The following is an 8,465-nucleotide window of genomic DNA, read 5'->3' as shown; positions in this document are numbered from 1 at the left end:
TACCCACACATTCCCACCTCAAAACCCTGGCATTCCCCTACATTGGGGAAATGAGCCTTCACAGGACCAAGGGCTTCTCCACCTACTGATGCCAGACGATGCCATCCTCTGCTACCTATGCATCTGGAGCCATGGGTCCCTCCATGTGTACTCTTTGGTTGGTGCTTTAGTCCCTGGGAGCTCTGGTAGGGGGTGGGGTCTGGTTCGTTGATATTGTTCTTCCTATGGGGTTGTAAATCCCTCAGCTCCTTCAGTCCTTTCTCTAACTCCTCCATTGGGGTCCCTGTGCTCAGTCCAATGGTTATCTACAAGCATCTTTATCTGTATCAGTAGGGCTCTGACAGAGTCTCTCGGGAGACATCCGTATCAGGTTCCTGTCTGAAAGCACTTCTTGACATCAGCAATAGTGACTGGGTTTGGTGGCTGCACCTGGGATGGATCCCCAGGTGGAACAGTCTCTGTTGATGACCTCTGATGACCTTTTCTTCAGTCCCTGATCCACTCTTTGTCCCTATATTTCCTCCTGTGAGTATTTTGTTCTCCCTTCTAAGAAGGACTGAAATATCCACATATTCGTTGTCCTTCTTCTTGAGCTTCATATGATCTGTGAATTGTTTCTTGGGTATTCCAAACTTTTGGGCTAATATAAACTTATCAGTGAGTGCATACCATATGTGTTCTTTTGTGACTGGGTTACCTTACTCGGGATGATATTTTCTAGTTCCATCCATTTGCCTAAGAATTTCATGTAGTCATTATTTTTTAAATATTATTTATTAATTATATATATATATATGAGTACACTATAGCTCTCTTCAGATACACACCAGAAGAGTGCATCGAATCCCATTAAAGATGGTTGTGAGACACCATGTGGTTGCTGGGAATTGAACTCAGAACCTCTGGAAGAGCAGTCAGTGCTCTTAACCGCTGAGCCATCTCCCCAGCCTGAAGTCATTATTTTTAATAGCTGAATAGTACTCCATTGTGTAAATGCACCACATTTTCTGTATCCATTCCTCTGTTGAAGGATATTTGGGTTGTTTCTAGCTTCTGGCTATTAAAAATAAGGCTGCTATGAAAATAGTGGAGCATGTGTCCTTGTTATATGTTGGAGCATCTTTTGGGCATATGCCCAAGAGAGGTATAGCTGGGTCCTCAGGTAGTTCAATGTCCAATTTTCTGAGGAACCACAGACTGATTTCCAGAATGGTTGTACCACTCTGCAATCCCACCAGCAATGGAGGAGTGTTCCTCTTTCTGCACATCCTTGTCAGCATCTGCTGTGACCTGAGTTTTTGATCTTAGCCATTCTCACTGGTGTGAGGTGAAATCTCAGGGTTGTTTTGATTTGTATTTCCCTGATGACTAAGGATGTTGAACATTTCTTTAGGTTTCTCAGCCATTCAGTATTCCTCAGTTGAGAACTCTTTGTTTATCTCTGTACTCCATTTTTAATAGGATTATTTGATTCTCTGGAATGTAACTTCTTAAGTTTTTTGTATATATTAGATATTAGCCCTCTATTGGATGTAGAATTGGTAAAGATCTTTTCCCAATCTGTTCATTGGCAGTTCGTACTATTGACAGTGTCCTTTGCCTTACAGAAGCTTTGCAGTTTCATGAGGTCCTGTTTGTCAATTTTTGATCTTAGAGCATAAGCCATTGGTGTTCTGTTCAGGAAATTTTCCCCTGTGCCTTTGTGTTCAAGGCTCTTCCCCACTTTTTCTTCTTTCAGTTTCAGTGTATCTTGCTTTATGTGGAAGTCTTTGATCCACTTGGACTTGAGATTTGTACAAGGAGATAAGAATGGGTCAATTTGCATTCTTCTACATGCTGACCTCCTTGAACCAGCACAATTTGTTGAAAATGTCTTTTTTCCATTGGATGGTTTTAGCTCCTTTGTCAAAGATCAAGTGACCATATGTGTGTGGGTTCATCTCTGGGTCTTCAGTTCTATTCCACTGGTCTATCTGTCTGTCTCTGTACCAATACCATACAGTTTTTATCACTATTGCTCTGTAATATAGCTGGAGGTCAGGGATGCTGATTCCCACAGAAGTTCTTTTATCGTTGAGAATAGTTTTCATTCTCCTGGGTTTTTTGTTATTCTAAATGAATTTGCAAATTGCTCTTTCTAACTCTATGAAGAATTAAATTGGAATTTTGATGGGAATTGCATTGAATCTGTAGATTGCTTTTGGCAAGATGGCCATTTTTATTTACTATATTAATCCTACCAATCCATGAACATGGGGGATCTTTCCATCTTCTGAGATCTTCTTTGGTTTCTTTCTTCAGGGATTTGAAGTTCTTGTCATACAGACCTTTCACTTGCTTGGTTAGAGTCACGCCAAGGTATTTTATATTATTTGTGACTATTGTGAAGGGTGTTGTTTCCCTAATTTCTTTCTCAGCCTGTTTATCCTTTGAGTAGAGGAAGGCTATTGGTTTGGGTTAATTTTATATCCAACCACTTTGCTGAAGTTGTTTATCAGGTTTAGGAGTTCTCTGGTGGAATTTTTGGGGTCACTTAAGTATACAATCATATCATCTGCAAATAGTGCTATTTTGACTTCTTCCTTTCCAATTTGTATCCCCTTGATCTCCTTTTGTTGTCTGATTTCTCTGGCTAGAACTTCAAGAACTATATTGAATAAGTAGGGTGAGAGTGGGCAGCCTTGTCTAGTCCCTGATTTTAGTGGAATTGTTTCAAGTTTCTCACCATTTAGTTTGATGTTGGCTACTGGTTTGCTTTATATTGCTTTTTGCTATGTTTTGGTATGGGCCTTGAATTCCTGATCTTTCCAAGACTTTTAACATGAAGGGGTGTTGAATTTTGTCAAATGCTTTCTCAGCATCTAATGAGATGATCATGTGGTTTTTGTCTTTGAGTTTGTTTATATAGTGGATTACATTGATGGATATGAACCATCCATATATTGAACCATCCCTGCATCCCTGTGATGAAGCCTATTTGATCATGGTGAATGATCATTTTGATGTGTTTTTGGATTCAATTTGCAAGAATTTTATTGAGTATTTTTGCATTGATAATCATGAAGGAAATTAGTCTGAAGTTCTCTCTCTTTGTGGCTTCAAAGATTGAATTGGGTAGTGTTCTTCTGTTTCTATTTTGTGGAATAGTTTGAAGAGTATTGGTATTAGGTCTTCTTTGAAGGTCTGATAGAATTCTGCACTAAACCCCTTGGGTAACACATTTCAAATCATTCATATACAATCCTTGATGAATGTTCTTCATCTGAGGGTCTGGGAGCAGTTGAGGTGATCAGGACTCTTTTTTTATTGGATATATTTCTTTACTTAGATTTCAAATGTTGTTCCCTTTCCTGGTTTCCTGTCCATAAGTCCCCATCTCCTCCCCCTCCCCCATACAGGTATTTCTCCCACCCATCCCCCTTACTCTCCCCCCCGCTGCCATTTTCCCCTGCACTGGGGGTCCAACCTTGGCAGGACCAAGGGCTTCCCCTTCCACTGGTGCCCCAACAAGGTTATTCTCTGCTACATATGCAGTTGGAACCCTGGGTCAGTCCATGTATAGACTTTTGGTAGTGGTTTAGTCCCTGGAAGCTCTGGTTGCTTGGCACTGTTGTTCTTATGGGGTTGCAAGCTCCTTCAACTCTTCCAATCCTTCCTCTAATTCCCCACAAGGGGGTCCTGTTCTCAGTTCAGTGGTTTGCTGCTAGCTTTGACCTCTGTATTGGACATGTGTCTCTCAGGAGAGATCTATATCCGGTCCTTTTCAGCATGCATTTTCTAGCTTGATCAATCTTATCTAGTTTTGGTGGCTGTATATATATGGGCCACATGTGCGGCAGGCTCTGAATGGCCAATTTCTAAACTTTGCTTCCATATCCCTCCTATGGATATTTCCCCTTTTAAGAAGGAGTGGGAGCATCCACATTTTGGTTATCCTTCTTCTTGAGCTTCCTGTGGTCTGTGGATTGCATCTTGGGTAATTCGAACTTTTGGGGTAATATCCAATTATCAGTGAATGCATAGCAAGTGTGTTTTTCTGTGATTGGGTTACCTCACTCAGGATGATATTTTCTAGTTCATTTCATTCGCCTATGAATTTCGTGAAGTCATTGTTTTTGATAGCTGAGTAGTACTCCATTGTGTAGATGTACCACATCTTTTTAATCCATTCCTCTGTTGAAGAACATCTGGGTTCTTTCCAGCTTCTGGTTATTATAAATAAGGCTGCTATGAACATAGTGAAGCATGTGTCTTTGTTGTAGGTTGGAGCATCTTTGGGGTATATGCCCAGGAGAGGTATAGCTGCATTCTCAGGTAGTGGAATGTCCAATTTTCTGAGGAACCTCCAGACTGATTTCCAGAGCTCTTAGGCAATGTAAAAACTTGAAAAAAAATCAAGTCACAAGCAAATCATTATATGATTCCACAATCCTACTACTTCTAGATGTGATCATCCCTAACATGAATAAAACAGGAACATGAAAAATATATCTGCATATTTTAGTCATGTCAGTATTCTTCTCAAGTCAAAAGTTACAAGCAACTTGGCTGTTTATCCATGGATAAACAGTTACATAAAATGTCTGTACATGGAACATAACATTCTTCACTCTCAGAAAGGAAGCAGATTCTGCTTCAGCATAAATGAAATTTGAATATGCTGTGCAGGGGTGACATAGGTCACAAAAAGGGACAGATACTGGATAACTGTCAGATACCCAGGTGAGAAGACTTGTCAAGACAGAAAATTAAAACTTAGTTGCCAAGAGGTGAACAAAAGTAACAGTTATACCTGGTGTCAGTTTTACAAAGTGAGTGTTCTTAACATTGACTCTATACTTAATAATGGATAAGATACTATTTTAAAAATTTTTTTTGTCTTTTTCAAGCAGGGTCTCACATAGCCTGGGTTGGCCTCAAACTTAACTTGTAGCCAAGAATCTCTTCCAGTTCCTGATACTGCTACCTCCACTTCCCATGTGCTTGGATTACAGGCATGCATCCCCATTATTGACTTTTTGAAGTTTGAACCAGGATTTTATGCATGCTAGGCAAGCATTCTGTCAAACAAGCTCCAACCCCAGCCTTTACTGTAACTTAAAAAAATGAGAAAGAATGATTTGACTGTTGTGCTTGTATAGAAAAAGAAAACCCAAGACAACTAAGTCAGCTAATGGATTCCCCAAATTCCTTGACATGTAGAGGCTGCCTCAGCTCAGTCATTTCTGATCCTGAGTGACTGATGTCAGTGTTCCCTAGTGTCATCCACAGTGCATGAAATCAGGTGTCCTTCCATTGTGTCATCTATAATTTACTAATTGTTTAAAATATTTAGCAATGTTTCTTTTTAATTAGTTTTGTATGTGTATATGTATGATGTATATGTGTGTGGGATGTGCAAACGTGTGTGTTGGGGAGTGTACAGACAGGCACAGAGGCAGAGGCTACCAAGGTCAGATGTCTTTCTCCATCATTCTCTACCATATTCCCTTGAGATGGGGTATCTCAACTTGCACCTGGAGCAAGTCCTAGCAATGCTCCTGTTTCCATCCCCCCATATCCCTGTGCATGTTATCACACTTGGCCTTTTATGTGCGTACTGGGATCCAAGCTCTGATCCTCATGCTTGTGCAGTAAGTGCTCTTACCAACCGATCCAGCTCCCCAGACTCCAGCAATGAGGCATAATAATTTGCCTGGCAATGAGCAATTCTTATCATTTCCTTATTGGAGTACCAATGTTTCCCAGGTTCTGCTATTTCAATCAACATTGGCTAAATTGTTGACTGTTTCTTTTGAGAGCTCTCTATAGTAAGTGGCTTTGGCCAGTAGAATAATAATAAAACTGTAAGAACAAGTCACATATGTCATTTAACATCTTCCGAGATTGCCTTAGAAGATGCAACAAGAAAATGAGAGAAAAAGAAAGTATTAAGCTTAAAATGACAGGGCGTGTGTATGTGTGTGTGTGTTTTGTGTGGTGGGGAATTAATGTACATGTGCCATGGCACCTGTGTAGAGGTCAGAGGTCAACTTTTGAGGAAATGGTTCACTTTATCATGAGGATCCCAGAGATCAAACTCAGGTCATCAGACTTTGTATCAAGAGCCTTTACCCACTGAGCTATCTCACTGGCCCTTAACTTTTATTTTATTTTGAGTCATGGTTTCTTTGTGTAGTCCTGATTGTCCTAGAACTTTCTCTGTAGATGCAGCTGGCCTCAAACTCAGAAACCTACCTGTTTCTTCCTTCTAAATGCTGAGATTAAAGGCGTGTACCACCACCTGGCATTTGCTGGCCCTTAAAATGTTAGGTTTTAATCCAATATTGCCAACACAATCATTTTAATATAGATCTAACACAAAATTAATAAACTTTCTTAATTATTTCTTATATAAATATGGATTTAAATGAACGTCATGTCATGCGTTTCTCAGTAGATTAATGACATTTCAAGTAGTCAAAAGTTATTCATGGCTGGTGAAACTGTATGAGATAGTAGCACTAGAGAAATATTCTCAACCTTCCTAATACTGTGACCCTTTAAATACAGTTCATGTTGTGGTGATCCCAACCACAAAATCATCTCACAGCTACTTCATAACTGTAATTTTGCTATTATTATGAATCTTAATATAAATATCTGATATGCAGGGTAAGTAAGTGTTTGGCCCCCAAAGATGTTGCCACTCACAAGTTAAGAACAGCTTGCATTCCTAATGTCCACATTACTGGGTGTAATAAGTATACTCTTGACAGTGTTTCAGTCCTCCTTTCCTGAAGTCTTTCTCAGAACTCACTATGATCTGTCCCCTAAACCTTCCAGTGGGTTGGTTATGACAGAGCATCCTCTTGTGTTTCTTTTGTCTTCAGTCACATTATGAATTTGTTTTCCTTATTATGTCTACTGATTGTGCTTTCTAGAAATTTCTCCTGACCCTTTGGTTTTCTCATTGAGCTATATATTTCTCATTGATCTTTGCAGATTTCGGTAAATAGGTATCTTATAAATGTCAACGTTTCAACAGTAATTTATGTCCTACGCTGGTACCAATTTTGCCGTCCAAAAATTTTAAAGTAATGATATTTACTAATGCTTTCCATTCACAAGTTTGTGCTTTTTCTATTAATAAATTCTCATTTTCTCAGAGTCATAATGAAAGTTGCCCTTTTTTTCTTCAAAATTTCAAGTTTTCTCCTTCACATTTAGTACTTTTTCCTACTGGAATTTCTTCCATGCTGAGGTGAAATTCTTCCTCTTCTTTGCTATGTGGACCACAAATCAGCCCAGCACCCAAGAGTCTGCTGCAGCTCACTGACTTCAGGACCACATGGACTGCATGAACACACAGGGTCAGCTTCTGTGCCTGGAGGACTTCTGGGGCCTCTGTTGATCTGTTCATCACCTTACCTTAACCAGTTGGTGGAAGTTCGATTTTCAAGGTCTCAACAGCAAAAGCAATGACTTTTTTTAAAATTAAGGATCCATTTTCTTGTTTTCAAAGATGTATTCAAAGGTTTGGTATTTATTCAGTGAGGACTTAGGAAGCTTTGAGAGCATCGCCAGTCTAAATTTAAATTCTACATCACAAGCTGACTATGCATAAAAGGCCAGGTCTGCTGAGATCTGCTCATTCTTGTTACTCAGGGGCTGGGAGTGACTATCTCCATTTTGTTGCACATGTCTATGATTACTAACCAAGGACATGGAGAGTCACACACGTTCTTAAATTTCCATTCAGTTGTTCAAAGCAAGTCAAATATTTTCCTTCAACACTCGTCATCCCCACTTCCTTGTTTTCTTCTTGTACCTGTGCTGTCTTCTCTTGGCTACCTGCCAAAGGGTTTCTAACTAAGTGATAAAACCCCATAGCCAAAGAAAGTTCCAGAAAAAGGAGTTTGTCTTACTCCTCCACATCCCAGCCCATCATCAGAGGAAGTCACGACAGGAACTGGAGGCAGGAAGTGAAGCAGAGACCATGAAGTAATGCTGCTAACTGGCTTACTTCCCATGGCAATCCCTGTACCTGTCCTTTTTTTTTTAAATCAAATACTTTAATAGTTGTCTCTTTAAAACATATAAAAAATCTTTTGACATTCAGTCTCTCTAAAACATCCAAAATCCCTTTAAAATTCCAAACTCTCTCTCCGCAAATCCAGTCTCTTAAAAGTCTCTAAGTCTCAATTGTGGGCTCCTGTAAAATAAAAGTAAGTATGAAACTTTGTTATTCTGGGAGTGGGTGGGGAAGAATAACAAGGGCAGTTAGCCAAATTAAAGCAAGTCCACCAATGTAAAGTTCAGCCCAGACTTCTGGGACCCATCATGGTCTTCTGAGCTCCATGGGTTTGGATTTTTCTATTCTCCAGCTCTGCCCTCTATGGCACCCACAGCTTCTCTCGGTTATTTAAGTCTGCTCTACTCCACAGCTGGGGCTGGGCTTGGTCATTGTCTCATCACATTGGCAT

Source organism: Rattus rattus, chromosome 5 (assembly GCF_011064425.1).
Source record: "Rattus rattus isolate New Zealand chromosome 5, Rrattus_CSIRO_v1, whole genome shotgun sequence".
Classification (NCBI taxonomy): Eukaryota; Metazoa; Chordata; class Mammalia; order Rodentia; family Muridae; genus Rattus; species Rattus rattus.
The sequence above is the reverse complement of the archived record's forward strand: the minus strand, read 5'-3'. Positions refer to the sequence as shown.